We start from the raw sequence: 16,429 nt of genomic DNA on the forward strand, positions 1-16,429 counted from the left end.
TAATTCATCTGTTGCTCTGCAATAAGCTCCTCCCTGCCTCTTCCCCCTTCCCTCAGAGCCATACCTATGTAGTTATCTTTGGCTGTCACAGTACAAAAGACATCCATTTGGCATCAGCACCTTGCTGGGGTCTATAAAAGTGCAAGGTGAACGTTTAAACAAGTCCACGCCTCAGTGAAAATGAGTTACATCTGTAAGGAAAGTGGTAAGTCATCAAAAGGGGCAGCTTTTCCTGCTGATATAAGAGCGGGCAGAGAGGGATTATCTGCAAGCTGTTGTGGACCAGTGTATACCAAGGCTTTAAAATCCTGTGTGGTTAAACAATGACTCATAGCTGATCCTTATCTTGCCTGTCAACACTAACCATTGCTTTACATGCATATCATTGCTAAAGTACAGCAGAGGATCAGGAAGAGGGGCAGAAGTGAACAACGTTAATTTACAATGCATGCAGCTCATTCAGCTTCTGTGCAAAATAGATAAAATCTTTAAGCAGTGTGTATTTTACGACTTCTTAAAATTAAATTTAAATAGAACTCAAGTCTTGCTTCACGCCATCTGTAAACAAAAAAATAATTGGAGGATTGCCAGCAGAACACCAGCAGAAAGTTCTTTAAAAATACTTCATTTTCTACGTACACAATCTATTCAAAACAGATCGCATAAACATGCACACAGTATATTTACTTGCACATATACACACACAAGCACAAATATATAACAGAGCACCCATCACTGCGACATCCTTTCAAACCATTTAAAAAACCTTAGCATCATTTTAAAACCCTTCTCAAGAGTTGAAAGACAGACCCAGCCTTACCTTTCCAATTCCCAGCTTCTCTTCACCTTTTGAAACCGAATCCTTGCAGCTGTCTCTATAGTGACAGTGACGTTCCAGTCCCCACAGTGAGTCGGCTGCTGGCATGGTGGCAGGTGCCAGGGCAAGATTGTCTGCACCAGATACCTCTGCAATCTCCAGCTTCTCCATGGGGTGCACTGTTCTCAGAACTGGGTCTGACATGCTACTCGATATAGAAAACCGTTCAACACCAACCCACACCTGAGGAGAAGGGGAACAGGTATAGATAAGTGGTCCACGAGGTTTTTTTTATTATTATTTTTCTCTTCAACAATTACTGCTACTCAGGAAATAAATGCAATAGCACTGCTGAGCGCATCTGGATAAGCTACACAGAACAAGCTAATTACAGGTAATTTCTCCCTGAGGGTTTGACAGCTAGAAGATACTTGTGTTATGAAGTCTCTGATAAGCAACATAATGAAAACCTCCTGCAATGTCCATCCACTGGCACGAGAGACCAGCAGTGAGAGAAGGATGCTTCTTGGCTCCTGGAGAGAGAAGCAAGAGGGGAGATCTTATCAAGTGCTAAGTGAGGAGCAGCAGGTGGGACCTGCAAAGGTGTGCCTTTCAGGCAGCACAGGAGGTGGCTCCAGTGGCTTTCTTTCCTTAGGAAAGAAACAGTGAGTCACTGGGGTTACAAAACACCAGCCATTATATATAGCCCCAATCATATGTTACGATGTGTGTATCAAGCTGCTGTACAGTGCCAAAGCATAATTCCACTGCAACACATCTTCTCATGGCAGCTTATATGCAGAGAAGGACATTCAGACCTGGGTGCACTTCCCCCCAGGTTCCCAAACCAGGGGAGATGTACCATGGAAACAGCTTCCTCTTTCTGCTACAGTGCACTGCCAGCACCTGCCAATACAGAACACTCCACAGGTGCTCTAGACAGTCATTATTACAGGGACCTTTCATAAGCTTGCAGCTAAAGGTGTCTGGCACAGTACTGCATCGCTGTAACCCTACAATCCACCAGAGAGGAGATGAAGTCCAGCGGTGTTTGTGGCAGCAGGTCACACCCAGAGGATTTATTATGATATGTTGCTGCAATCAGCTCACTCGTAATTCCTCTCTGATAAACTGATCTGCTTAAGATGTAGAGGTCCTGTTTGATCCAGATATTTGGAAAATGAAGTGAAAGAGTAGTCCTGTGTTTCCTTCTCTAAAAGTCCATGTTCTTTTCAACTAGTCAGACAAAAAACATATACCACATCACATTGGAGATGAGCTAGCCTAGTACACGTTAAATATGATCCAGAGAAGAGACGCAAGAGAAAGAGTATATTACTAAAACTTACATTGCTGTAACGCATGTTAAAAATCTTGTCCCAGACTGCACTGTTGATATGCCATGCCTATTGTGACAAGACTTGTCATATTCTTTTCTTGCTTCTTAAAGTAGAACAGAATATCCCAAGTTAAAAGAGACCCACAAGGATCACTGAGTCCAACTCCATTGCCACATTTATTCACATTTGTCTTCTTTTCTAGCATTTGGACTGTAAATGCTTGTGTAATACAATAATGCTATAACATGGTGTAAAATACAGCAATAATAACAGAGTAGCACAATCCCAGACTATTATCAAATGAGAACAAGCCCAAAGACAGCAGTTGAATGTGCTGTGAAGCAAAGGAAAAAGTACTTACCCTTGAAAGGCCTTAGGTATGCAGGGATCTCCAGTGAAATCCCCTCCCCTCCACTGCCAACTCTTAAATGAGGTCTGGGAAAGGGTGGATCCTGACTCCAGCCCTTCTGGTCACTCAGATGCATTGCTTGCACCTGAGTTCCCCTGGGTTGGCCCTGCCTGCCCACCAAGTGCTCAATCACTGGTCCAAACCATGACTTTGCATTTCCCTTACAACTTAGTAGTCACTTTGTGTATTGCCCTTATCATGTTGGGTTACTCACCCATGCCTGTGGCTTTAGATACTATAATTTATTATTTTTTTAAAGTAGTTTGAAAGAAAATAATCCAGAAGGAGCCAGAAATAACACAGGACTTAGTTATATATATACCTCCTTAAAAGTGATTGTTGCATTAAAGAGATGCAGTGTCAGTCCGCATGCTTGGTAAGCACAGAGATCATCATCTGAGAAAAACTTCATCTCTTTAAATGAAAAGAATTTTCATGCTAACAGCATCCAATGCTCAGTCCCTTCTAATTCATACAGAATTAGTTCCTATTTTGTAGCAAATTGATACAGAAAGTATTTTACTCTTAGAGAAACCAGAGATCATGAGGCTAAGAAGGGCTGTATCTCCTGTTGTCAGCAGAGCTGCACAGGTGCAAGACTCCTTTCACCAGAAGTTATAGCCAGCTCATATTGATGAGCATACCAGCCAAGGAACGTTGGGAACATCCAGGTTGTGGTTTAAACCATTACTCTAGTCTCCACAAATGTCTAACAGCAAAGATGACTGCAGGATACAAGACAGCAACACACGGAGTAGCCACTCAGTAAGCATGCATTATACCAGAGGTGCAACAAAGCACTTGGGAGCAGAGATGAGTCTCCATAGTCCACCCTGTAGCCCACATGGGAGAAGGCTTTAAAGTAACTAACACAAAAATTAAGTTTTCCTCAGAGCATCTAAAATGAAACCTTTCAGTACAGTCACGTCCAGTGTGAAAACAACAGCTGACAGGTATTGAAAACAACAATACCTGTGCACGCACACCATAATGAGAAAACAAAATGTCAATGAATCTTGTACTACAGAGCAATCTGTAGTCCTGTCCCTGCCCTTGTCTAGAATCCCATCAACTCCACAAGAATTAGGATATATCTTCTTTCAATCTATAACAATCTGTTATATTTCACAAGTACTTTGCATTGTCAGCAAGATTTTATATAACCAAGGAATACACTTCTCAGAATACAATCATGTTCATGGCTGGGTACCAGATATTTCATACTATAACTAAGTAGTATAGTATAAGTATATAAGTATACTAAGTATATATAACTTAGTATAACTAAGCTTCAAAAGTCACCTTTTCAGAGTGACCATAACTGCTGGAACAAAGGTGGTGGTGTTTAGGATTTTCCTCATCCTGCAAAATAAGAAAAAAACCATCTTGCCCACTACTCCCAGCTTCCCCCCAAAATGGGAGGAATTCCTGCTGATCTGTTGCTATTGAGCCAAATCAGGATTGATTTTTAAAGAACAAGTTCTCTGGTGTTTTGCCGTTTTCATGCTTCTAAACTTTTAATGGCAACTGTTTAGCACATTTCTAATTAGAAATGCACAATAATAATTAAAATAGTTTTTTTATATAAAAAGTCTATAATTATGTCTTTTGCTTTGTTTGACGAAACTATGATTTCTACCAAAACACATGACCAGCCCTCGGGTGGTCTATTCACAGCAAACAATGTATTGTCCTGGGCACAGAAGAAGAAAGACAAGATGTGGTTTAATTGAGCCTCAGACTTCATTTACTCAACTTTTATGGAAACTACCAGTAATAACTCGTAGAGGGCACGCCATTATTTCTTCTTTCATCAACTCTCCATGATCGAATTCTTCCATTATCAGCTTCTTCTTTCTCACGCATTCAGTTACATTCTACTGCTGGGACACCACCATCCTCTTTGTATGTGGGTTAAAAAGTAGGGGAGTTTGTTTCCTCACTACATCGGACACATGAAAATGCACAAAACCTATCATCAAGCTTTCCATTAGTTGTTTTTTTTGTTGTTGTTGTTGTTTTTCTTGGTCTAAGTTTAGTTCTAGAGTCATAGGTAGCTTGGTTGCTCTGAACCCAAGTGAATCAACAACAGATTAAAACTTCATTCCTTAGATAAAATAAAAATGCCATCTCCTCATTTCTAGATAGCTTTGATATCAGACACAATATAGTAAAGATAACAAAAGATTTTTCCCCACTCCCAGATTATTAGAAATCTTTGGAAGCGACTTTGCAAATCTGTTCAAACCTACCTAGCACAAAGCCACACCAAACTGATTAACTAGAAAACAACATTTTTATTAACTGCAGTGCCTGAGAAATTCTGATGTCAATGGCTGTGTGTTTGGACAAATCCTGTTCACTTATGCATTACACTTACTGCGCATTTTGACAAGGGAGTTCATCCTACCAGCGATGGGATGCTTCTCACTGGAAATTAATTCTTTCTGTTCTAAGGTAACAGCATGGATGCAGGACACGATGGGAAGGAAGGATCTGATAAAGAAAGATGAACTTGAGCGCTCTAGGCTTGGGGCTTTTAAGTGTATAATCCATTTCCATGGAGTTTAAGAGCCAAAGGAGATAGGGTGACTGGTGAGGAGTTGAGTTATCGTACCAAGAGTTGGCCAGGAAGGGACTCTCAGGAGTCTGCCAGCTCTTAGGATCATCCGACAGACTGTTCCCATATCCTCCAGCCACCTCCCATCATTACATTTGCGAAGATTGTTCTGTCACTGCTGCATACCTGGACAGAACAGGTAGGTGCTCTGTGCCCCTTGAGCAGAAGGTGAGTGGATTGTGCCCAGCCTGTCCAACAGCTTTCTGCTGACCTCATTTCAAGCTTACAGAGCTAGGAGGCCTAAAACAACGTATGTGCATCCTACCTGCAATGGCCCAGGGCTGCTTCAAATCAATCTAGAAATACTTCCTGCCTGCAAAGAAAGAAGCTATACGGAAGCCATCATGAAAACCAGTATGGAACCAAAAGACATTCAGACTTCAGGCTTGAGTCCAATTCTGAGTCAATATGACAGTGTGGGTGGTCCACAACTTGCGGAGTCAAGACCACCACAGTTGTTCATCAGTGGTTTGATACCTGCTAAGTGTGTCTTTATTTCACAAAACAAACTCAGAACAAGCACATGCAGTGACACAATTGTGCCTGCCCCAAAAGGATTAAGATACAACACATTTTCCCACTTACATTTTCCCATTCCGCTAACATTATTGAAGAAACATTTCATTTTCAGCTGTGTTTTCAGAAAGCTAACAAGGCTCTTATGAATACATCAAAGCAAAGTCATCTTATTCATTTACACAAATGTTTCCGATTACTTTTCCTCTGACCGTTCAGACAGTGCTTTATTAAAAAGTCAGATGAAAAATTGTTTTTCAGGACCATCTCTCATAACTCAAGGTTTTGATCTCACCCTGCATTTACAGAACATCTGTATGGTGCAAAAAAAAAAAAAAAAAAAATCCCTCAAAAAAAGGTACAACTCTCTACAGACTCAAGGTCTACTAGGAGTTTTTTCAGCTAGGAGCAAGACATCTCCAACAAACGTAATCAGCAATGAAAACAGTGGGAAATACACTGATCTACACACACATGGGAAATACACTAATCTACACACACTGAAAATCTGTTCCCTTAAGGGTCTTGCACAAACTACACCTTTAGTTGACTTTGAATGGAGTCCTCAGTTGATTAAAGTGCTGATTTTGCATTATTTATGGTGATGGAAATGCATCTAAGTAGTACTTAACAATAGAATTTACACAAAGTTACTTGATGGAAAAAATAGAGGTGGGGGGGAGGGAGGTTGTTTACAAAACAAGTTACAGTAATAAAGCTGCTAGGCTGAGCCAAGAGACCTCTTAGTAAATCATTTATTCCACAGTTTGACAATATTTACAAAGGTTTTTACATGAATTATTTACTCAGGCTTTTATAACTTGTAACGTACTGTACACAAAACAGCAAAAACACATTAGAGTTACAAACCTGGGAACATACAGTTATGCAATGACAGATGGTGGAAAGGGCTCTGACAAAGGGAAGTTTACAGCTAACACAAGCAACAGCCTTTTCTATCTGTCATCAATAAAGGGATGAGGACTAGCAGGAAAATGTGATTCAAGGAAACAAGACAATTTTTCAAAAGCAACATTCTTTATGATCGCTGCATTTGGTTATTTAAAAACAAGTCTTTTGTTTTGAATGTCTGATTCTAACAACTGACATTTCAGTGAGTTACCACCCACCAACGAAAGGCTGCATGGCAGATAATTGGCAGAAAATGGCCAGAGTTTATATGAAGGAAGCCCCAAAGTTCTGCTGCCCACCACTTTAGCTTTTGGTCAACTCAATTGTTACTTTAAATCTGTCTAACAATCCTGCCCATGTGTATTAGCACCAGTGCCAGGAATTTTTGTGCACAATGCTCTGAAAGACATATTTGTTGCTTGAAATATTTCTAATTGAAATAAAAGAGGAGAGAAAAACAAGATCTTCCCTGATGCCATATTACAGATGGAAAATAGAAACTACCACAATACCTGAGGCACAGCAGAGACCATTCAGCATAGGTTTGTGAAGCTTTGTGCATCAAACCGGCTCTTACAGCTACATCTCTTACTGCCCAGTGTTACTGAACTCAATAATGGCTATCAATATCAGATACTTTGCATCCTGTGTAAAGGTATCATAGGTTCATGGCTTCAGCTTACCTGCTCTCTTCGCGCCCAAAGAAAAAATTGTAAGAACACCTCACACTAAACAAGTCAAAGCATTTGGTGAGAGCATCACAGCACATTCAGTATTTCTCACATAAACTTCAACCCCATGCAGCATCACAACCTTCTTACTAATTCATAATGGAAGGCAATGAGTATCCCACACTCAGTTTCATGCACAGGAAAATGTAGAGCTATAATGGAGGACAGTCAGTAGTGAAGACTTTGAAGACTGCAGGGACACAGCATCATCACACATCCCCTTCCCATCCGTCAATCAGATTCAGATATGACATGCAAGGGATCTTTTCCTCCTTATTGACCCAAGAGTTAACAAGTATTTAAGAACACAGACCATGAGCATAGGACTGCTGAGACCCTGACATAATGCCTAAAATTGGATTTTGGTCAAGACCTTCACCAGTGCAGGCTGTATAACTGAAGCTCCAGCTTCCAGTTAAGTGCCTGGACATACTACCACAGGGACTGAGCTCATCAGTAGCAATGTAACAGCTCTAATTCCTCATGCAGAAGCTCTGAGCCCCCTACTTTTAAATGAAGAGTAGAAAAATAATATAATTATATACATTTTGCTGGCTGAAGAAGCCTCTCTATTTTTTTTCTTGAAGCAGTTTGATTTTTCATCTCAGAACAACTTCTAAAATCACTCTTTGGATAAAGAAAGGGGCAAGGATTATTGACTTTAGTTCACATTTAGAAAAGCCTTTCCCTAAAACAACAACTTTGTTTTGGGGGATTGTGTGTCTGTGTGCAACCAAATTCTTACCCTCACAATTTTGGTCTAAACTATTGGGATAGGAATTCAAACAAGAATATTCACCAACACAGCCCACCATCAAAGCAAAACCAACAGATCCATGTGGAAATTCAAGATAAAAGAAAGCATCAAACCAAAGTTCTAACTAATAGAAGACCCAAGGACTCTGTATGGGTTGATTACAAAACCTGGCTGGACATCACATAGATGAATTTCCATGCCATAGATTGTATAGCAGAGGTTGTGATTAAACAGGCTAGTAGCTTATAGCCAGTGATTATACAGACAAAAGACATTGTCTTGTTCTGCTATGTCAAATCAACATTTGGTTTACAGATAAAAGATTAGCCACAAGCACAGAAACAAGTACAATAAAACTGAAAAGAGTAGAGAAAAAGCAGGAAAGAAGATCAAAGATATTGGATGGTTTCTGTCTAAGAAACAGTTAAGTGGCCTCAAATTATTTGCCTGCAAAAGAGATCTCAGGGAACATATGAAGAAGATCTATAAGCTACCAAAATGGCGTGGTAAAAAAAAACAAATTTTTCACTGTTTCTTCTAGTTCAAGAACTGTCAGTAATCCAATGAAAGTAGCAGCTAGTAGGTTTGAAACGAACATTATAGTATATACTGCACATCATACACTTAATATAGTGTTATGTATAGTTAGTATAGTTATGTATATAGTATATATACATAACTATACTAACTATATATATATACATAGTATATATATACATAGTATATAGTATAGTTAGTATAGTTATGTATAGTTAGTATAGTGTATGTTAGGTAGTTTCTGTTACAACATGTGGGTTTTACAAATATATATGGGCTAAGAAATGGGCAAAATGCTTCCTGGTAGAGAAGCCCATCCAAGCCTTTGCACACAAAGACATTACCACTTACTCAAGGAGCCATAAGACAGGTAGAATGAAGAAAGGTTCAAGAGGTCAGAGTCACTCAGCACATTTGCAGGATAAGAAAGTAAGGAGAGAAAGAGCAGGGGGTAATTTTTCTTCTTGCATAGAATCACAGAATGGCCTGGGTTGAAAAGGACCACAATGCTCATCCAGTTCCAACCCCCTGCCGTGTGCAGGGTCACCAACCACCAGAACAGGCTGCCCAGAGCCACATCCAGCCTGGCCTTGAATGCCTCCAGGGATGTGGCATCCACAGCCTCCTTGGGCAACCTGTTCCAGTGCATGTCTTTAACTCTTTTATTTTTCAATGTGAAAATTGAGCTTGATGGTCCACACGAGTCCAGATCGAAGAAGAGGAAGGAATGCACTTGTTAGAGGTAGCTACCTATATCAGAACTAAGAGGATCTCTAGAAACTGAAAAGCCTCTCAACTGCACTGCTACCTGAGCAGATAAGAGAAAGTAGGATTTGCACAAGAAGATACCTGCTAGTTTCTCTTTTTTTTTACATGATGAGTTTTGCTGAGAAAGTGTCAGTTAAATGACAAAAAGCTCTCATCACTAACTAAAGTTCACAAGCTTTAGTTAGTTTTCCTTCAGATCTTAGCATGCTGTAGGTCTGATAAAAATAGATTTTCTTCTTTTTTTTTTTTTTCTTTTCTTTTTTGACACTTTCAATTAGGTTTTCTTCCTGCTGGCTTCTGAGGATCATTCCCTGGAGGCAGACGTACGTCCCTGCCCTCGTTAACTGCTTCTGAAATATTACTACAGTTTTCAGGAGCACTGCTATTGACTGAACTGCTCCAAAGTCCACTCATGACATGAGGTGGACACGTGCCCCTTGGAGAAGCTGCTGTTCCAGAGTATTCCCTGCCTACTTGGAGAAGGGAGATAGAATTGTGATTTGTAACTGGTCAAAGTATGCAGAGCATCCACACCATGGCACAACAGAGGGGCCTGACTGTTTAAGTGATTTCAGCAGAAACTGCAGATGCTCTTCATTGCCTTCTCCTGAGCTGGGACAGGCATTCTCATGCAATCCTAGATCACATAGTAATGAGTTACAACATCAGAGAGCCTTCAGCCTAAAGCTTTCAAGACAAACCTCACAAACACTTCAGAAACTCAAGAGTATTTGTTGAAAGAGGTTATTTCAGGGTTAAGTTTAAAAACTGTGGGTGTACAAGTGATACAAGTTCACTGTACTCACTGATGTTAAAAAATCTCCCCATGTGAAACTTAACTTACATCAGATGAAATTCTCACCCAGTGACTGTGCCAGAGGCTGTGAACACAGCCAGAGACCCAATAAGAAATTCACATATTTTTTCCTATAAGGAAACATCTATCTATTCAAATTCTTCAGATAATGAATTTCATGCTTCTGATAGTATGATCTAACACTCCTACAACACTGGCTACAAGGATGTCCTTCTTAATGGGGACTATCTTTTACTATTTTAAGTTCCTTGTTTTGGTGGGAGTATCTTGGTGTTCGATATTGAAATAACTAATTATTACAGAGACAAACCCTAAGACAATACAGAATCAAACTAATAATAATTGCTTCCAGTAATAAGCTATCCTAAAATGAGTTCAAGTAGAAAGTTAATAAGCTGTAATTTTGATTGTTGATGCTCTATAGGAATAATGTTTTTAAAGAAAGCAGAAGTAAGTCATATAAAGCCCTTTTTCACCCCAGGTTGGACTGTAAGTCTGTGTTAATGTCTGTGTTAATTTCTGTGTAGTCGGAAGGAAAGGAATTTGCCAAGAGATTTTAATCCTGTAAATAATGGTTTCATTAAGAACCATACATGACTCCACAGGGAACTCTAAATATTAAGATTGGTAATAAAATCATTAGTTGTTCCAAGTTATTCAGCATATCACTGAGCCCTAAAAAGTTAATGACAGTTAGTTAAGAGCCAAGTACAGATGGACCAAACGTTAGCTGGTTCATTTAAAATGGGGTTAGAAATAGTTCTTCACGGTGGGGAACAATCCTCAACAACAAGGCAATGAGCCTAAATGCTTAAAGAGCCTTTTTGATCACTAATTTCTAGCCACAGTCATAAAACCTTTTTGTGAGGTCCAAGAGTTAAGGTTTTGAATGCATAACAATGAACAGTAAAAGCCTCACAAGAACATTAAATAGTTATTTAAAAAATAAAAAATTGGCCTCTAGATCTCAAACCCTCCAAGTTTCCTAGAACATGGACATTGAAAATTTACAGGAGCTACTCTCCCTCCTGGAGAGCCTGAGACAAGATTTTACATACGGATCTGTGTGTAATGAGTACACATGTGCACACATACATGCAGGCAAACAAAAATCATCTGGATCCCAGAATCTCCAGTACCTCAATTGCCATACAGAGTGTTCTCAGCACACGTTTAGTCGCACGGAGTTGTCCAACCCCAGCCAAACCATCAGTGTGGGCACAGATCCCAACTCGGTACCCTCCAGAGGATCCCCACACTCTCAGCCTGACCCTGCTTTCCATGGGGAGAAGGCACTGTGCCAGCATCTCTGGAGCAGAGCGGTGTGGGCAGGCAGCCAGCACAGCTGCCTCCCTGCACCACGGGTCCCCCTCACACCTGCTGCCCACTACTGCCTGAGGGGACAGCCCACACCAGCAGCCCCTTTGGGCTGGGAGGAGGGGTATGGTGGGCTGTTCCAAGCAGAGCGGCTGGAGGTGACTGGGATGGTATGCCTTGCTGTGCCACTCAGAGAGCAGATGTCATGGGTGGGTGTTGAGGGAGGGAGGGTGGTCACCTCGTTGGCTTTCCTCGGTATTAAAACCCACACGCTGCTCCCATCAGGAGGAGGAGTTGCAGCTTGTAGAAAAGAGCATCACCTTCTGCAAAGCTTTGAGAAGGGCTTGTTCTCCATTTCTGTGCCAGGTAAAACCATGCTCAGGCCCCAAAGGCTGGCAGCAGCTCCTCTGCCCCTTGCTGCAGCATTAATGCAGTCAGTGTGAGACACAGCTGTGGTAGCACCATTTTTTCAACCATAAGAAACCAACAAGGTAGTACTACTTGCACAGCAGAAAAACACCATCGGTGCTGTATGCTGCTGGTGTTTTCAATTATTTTGAGTGCCCCTGGCAGTGAGACGAGTAAATAGCACACATCTTGTCCCCAGCTATGTTTCCACTTTTTTTTTTACAGAGAACTTCTTCTATAGGAGCATGCAGAGTGTGTCAATACATAGGAAAGAAAACAAGATTCCCTTAACTCCCCACCTGCTCCCTTCATCAACTTTTCTGAATATTCCTCCTCCTCAAAGACCATGTATTTTTTTTAATCTGGCCTTCACGATGCAGAGTATGGATACTATCCCCATTAAACAAATGGGAAAAAAAATTTCAGTGACAAAATTTGTATTCTGGTCTCTTACATACTACTCTTAGACATCAATATTTTATCTTATTTAAACATACACACACACACACACACACACAAAAAAAGCCATTAAAATGCCAGTCCCAACATTAAACAACGTATTTTCCTCATTTCTGGAAGAACACATTCATCTAAGGACCCCAATCCCAACAGATAACATCTACACTTCTAGCTCTGTGCATATCCCTGTATTAACATTTCCATTCTACCATTCAGCCTACAAAAATATCTTTCAGAACTACTGCATTAGCAGGCTTCATAAGTGCAATGACAGTGCTGCTAAATTAAGTCTACTTTGGGCTAATTTTATGTTTTTATCACAATACTGGAGGAATATTAGGAAGCCATTATTTTGTCAGCTTTCTCATTTAGCAAAGCAGCTTCAATTTATTAACAGTGTGGAGGGTGAATGAATCAATATGTTTCATTGGGCAATGTGTCATTTGTTAATCGGATATTGATGAGATTATTGACGCACAGCTAATTAATCTCAAACCCTGCGCTAGCCTTCATATGTTTCCTTAATTATGTTCTTCATCTTAGTCTTCCAACGTTGGCATGCAGACGCTGGCTTGTAGGCAGTGAGTGAAGTAAGCTGTCAGAGGGTCTTTCCACACATTTACAATCCCTTGGCAGCAAAATTATTTTCCTACTTGTAAATAGGTATCAAACAAATATTTAATAATATTTGCCAGAAGACTGATATTGATTTGGCAGGGAGTCACTCCAAATTAGCTTAGCAAGAGATCTTGCATCAGAAGCGGCATACTTAAAAAGATAAATCTAACGAGCATTAAATAATTATGGAACTATAAACCTGTAATCATTGGGAAGTACTAAAATTGCTTCCCTGCAGTCGTTATCATTGCACTCCCGGCTGAAGAGACCTAATGTAACGGGATTTAGTTTTTCCCCTCCTGCTGCACAAAGACAAATGTTTTCTCAGGGCTCTTATTTTCTTTTGCCAGTTGGCCAAGTTTAGCAAAAAAGGAAAAGAGCCTTTCTAATGAGATATTAAAAGACAGGACTAATTTTGCAGGGTGTGACAAGGGTCACACGCCCTAATTTCACAGGGTGCCCACAGAGGTCTGTCTGGGTGAGGAGGGGGCAGGGAGGGTTGGTTCATTTTTGAGCATCCCCTTCTGGCTGAGGGCACAGCCCTGTGGTGGGATGCAAAGTCCTGCCAAGAGCTGTTTTGCCAATTTTAGCTGGAGTCAGCTGAGGACACTGGCATTCCCGGCGCCACGGACAAAGGGAGCTGTAGCAACTCAGCTCCATGGGGTGGCACCCGCCTGGAAACCCTTTGTGCTACCTACTCAGGCACAATAGCTTTAGAAGATGTATCATTTGCATCAGGCTTATTATTTTCTTAATTTTTAACTCACAGAAACACTACCAATGGGACTCAATAATGACATAAATCCTGGTAGGGCTTTTGATAAGTAAAACAGAACAGACCAGCTCCAGCTGGATAAGGGTTCTCTTTCTGAAGGGTGGGAACATAGATGCTGAATACATCTTTACTTATGAAAAACATAAATTCAGTTTATCTGCCCAACATCTCCAACATGTACCTTAAACATTATAAAAGTCATTTTTCTAAAAATAATAAACTATCAGCTGTCAGCTCTTAACAAGAGGACAAAGAGTTTGCATCCCCCTCTTCTATTCCATGCCTAGCTCAATTACTGAGAAGAAGGGAGGAAAGAGATTTCACAGATGGGGACAAGGTGGACTGGTGCTCCTATCGCTACTGATATCTCCAAAGAGATCACCTGGCGTATGCTGCTCATACAGAACTAACCTGAACTACATTTAGAGTCAGGTAAGAGGTCCTCTGGGGTCTCTTTGGTAAAGACTTTTTACCCCTGCCTACAGCCACCAGAACATACCTTACAAAATCCTCTGCTGTTACAGAGGGCTATGGCACTAATTAGAAGTCCGCTGTAATAGTGTGTATGAGTAGACCTTACAGCTTTCAAGACAGGCATTGCAGTGCCCTAGGACTGTATTTACAAGCACTTGGAAAAGGCATTTTTCTCTGGATTAGGTATTTGTTGCCTCAGACTAGCAAGGTATCATGCTGGTAATTCAAACAGCCCTTTCCAGACCCCTTCCAGATATCCCTGAGCCTTAGGCTTCCTCCTGGCTATCTGCACAACAGCCATGAGGAGATGAGGAGAGGGCAGCACATCTGATACCCTGAGCCACAAGCCTCCCTAAATACATGAATTAGAATTTAAGGGTAAAGGAACTAGAAACAGTCCTTAGCATTCAAAAACAAATTGTTCCAGTAGTGTGTTGTGCAGCTGTGGGAATACACATCATGTGTGCTTATATTGTGTGAGAACAGGACTATCGTGTTTCAGCAAGCAATGTTGCACCTTATTTAAAAATAAATAAATAAATTGGGCTTTAAAAATGCTGTCACAGGACTCTTATTTTGTATATACTGAAAGCAAGCCAAGAAAAAAGACACAACAACTGCACAGCACAGTTTCTTGCAAGCCAACCAAATATATCTAAATGTGTCTTATCTTAGAGTCAGTGACTTCTCCCCTAAAAATGAAATCAATGCCAATTTAATTCCATGTTTATATCAATCCTTCTAAAGGGAATCAATCTAAATCTTAGATAAACACTGACTTTGTCTGTAACCTTCAGCATTGTACCAATATTTACAGCTGTTCAGTTCATTTTCTTTCAGAAATGTTGACCAACAGGTTTATGCTGTGATTTAGTCCAGTGCTGAGAGAAAGAATGATAAAAATTTCATTTGATATGACACCACAGCAGTAATCGTCCTAATTGGCCTTTGTTTTTGTTTGTCATCTATAATTATTCTTTGCATAAATTATCACATGTTTGACTGCAGTGCTTATGATCAGTGAGTTCTTTAATATGCCACTGCAAAGATCTTTGCTGCAATATATTTACTCAGTAAATTCAAAATCCAATCTGAAAATGATACAAAGATATTTTTAAAAAGCTTCTAGAAATTATGAAAATAAAATGTTCCTGAGCTTCGTATCTCAGCCAACTGTGATCTGCACAAAATTCTGCTCACAACAGAAATCACAGCATCCCCAAACAATTAACCATTGCATGCCAAATTAACCAACCCACGCCAAATGCAGCAAAATGTTCAATCCCACTCTGAAATGGGAAAGGGAAATGAAACCATAATGTGAAAATAATAACAAATATATATATAAAGAATAATTTAAAATTACTTTGATTTCTCCAAAACCAGTTTGTGTTCTTGACATTATCTTTTCAACACAACACACTGTATTTTTTACATCAGGTTCTCAAAGCTGAGGTGAAATTGGCAGCAGTGTTTCCTGTGGACATACCAGCCCTGGGAGACAGACACCCCACCCAGGTGCCCTTCCCAGCTAATTGAGCTGCCTCACAAATAACATGGTGTTTTTAGTTTACCATCTACTTTGCTCCCTCAGAACTCTAACACAGGGCTGTATTCAAACTACAAGCCTTAAGATATTACTGCTGCCTCTAAATACTGTTTGACTTCCAAAAAGCTGCTTGCAGGTTCACACAAATATCCCATACAATTTCTGTGTCAGGGCACCGTTCTCTGTTTCCTACGTACCTCCCCCTCCCAGATGCTGGTGCTTACCTGACCCTGTGTATCTGCAGTGTTTCAAGATAGTTGAGAGCCGTTACTCTATTAACAATATATATATATACATATATCATAATTCTGTATCACTGTGTATAGAGTCATTCCATTCTTAATTCCCCGTTCGTGCCCAACTTATTTCAGGTTTGCACCAAGGACAAAATAGCAGCTCTGCATACAGATGTGCTTGAACACTTCATCAGGAAGCCAAGTATACACACACTGCTTCTAAATAAAGACCATTTTACATTTGATCTGAGGATTTAAAAATCAGAGTCAGAACTGGAGGGCAGGTCATTTTCAATTTTACACCTGTGTCAGTGTTGTATGTTCTACAACAGAGCTGCTCCAAAAGCTGGGATGACATCAGAATCACAC

At 40.3% G+C, this 16,429-nt stretch overlaps 1 protein-coding gene across 1 annotated transcript in view; it reads right to left on the minus strand.

The window, feature by feature from the left end:
- The window catches only part of LOC125691343 (uncharacterized), a 211,664-nt gene that overhangs the window by 170,968 nt on the left and 24,267 nt on the right, over positions 1 to 16,429 (minus strand). The window contains exon 2 of the mRNA XM_048940609.1: positions 821 to 1,060. The gene's annotated coding sequence lies outside the window, so the exon portion shown is untranslated. The remainder of the gene's footprint in view (positions 1 to 820; positions 1,061 to 16,429) is intronic.

This window comes from Lagopus muta, chromosome 3 (genome assembly GCF_023343835.1).
Source record: "Lagopus muta isolate bLagMut1 chromosome 3, bLagMut1 primary, whole genome shotgun sequence".
In the NCBI taxonomy this organism is placed as follows: domain Eukaryota; kingdom Metazoa; phylum Chordata; class Aves; order Galliformes; family Phasianidae; genus Lagopus; species Lagopus muta.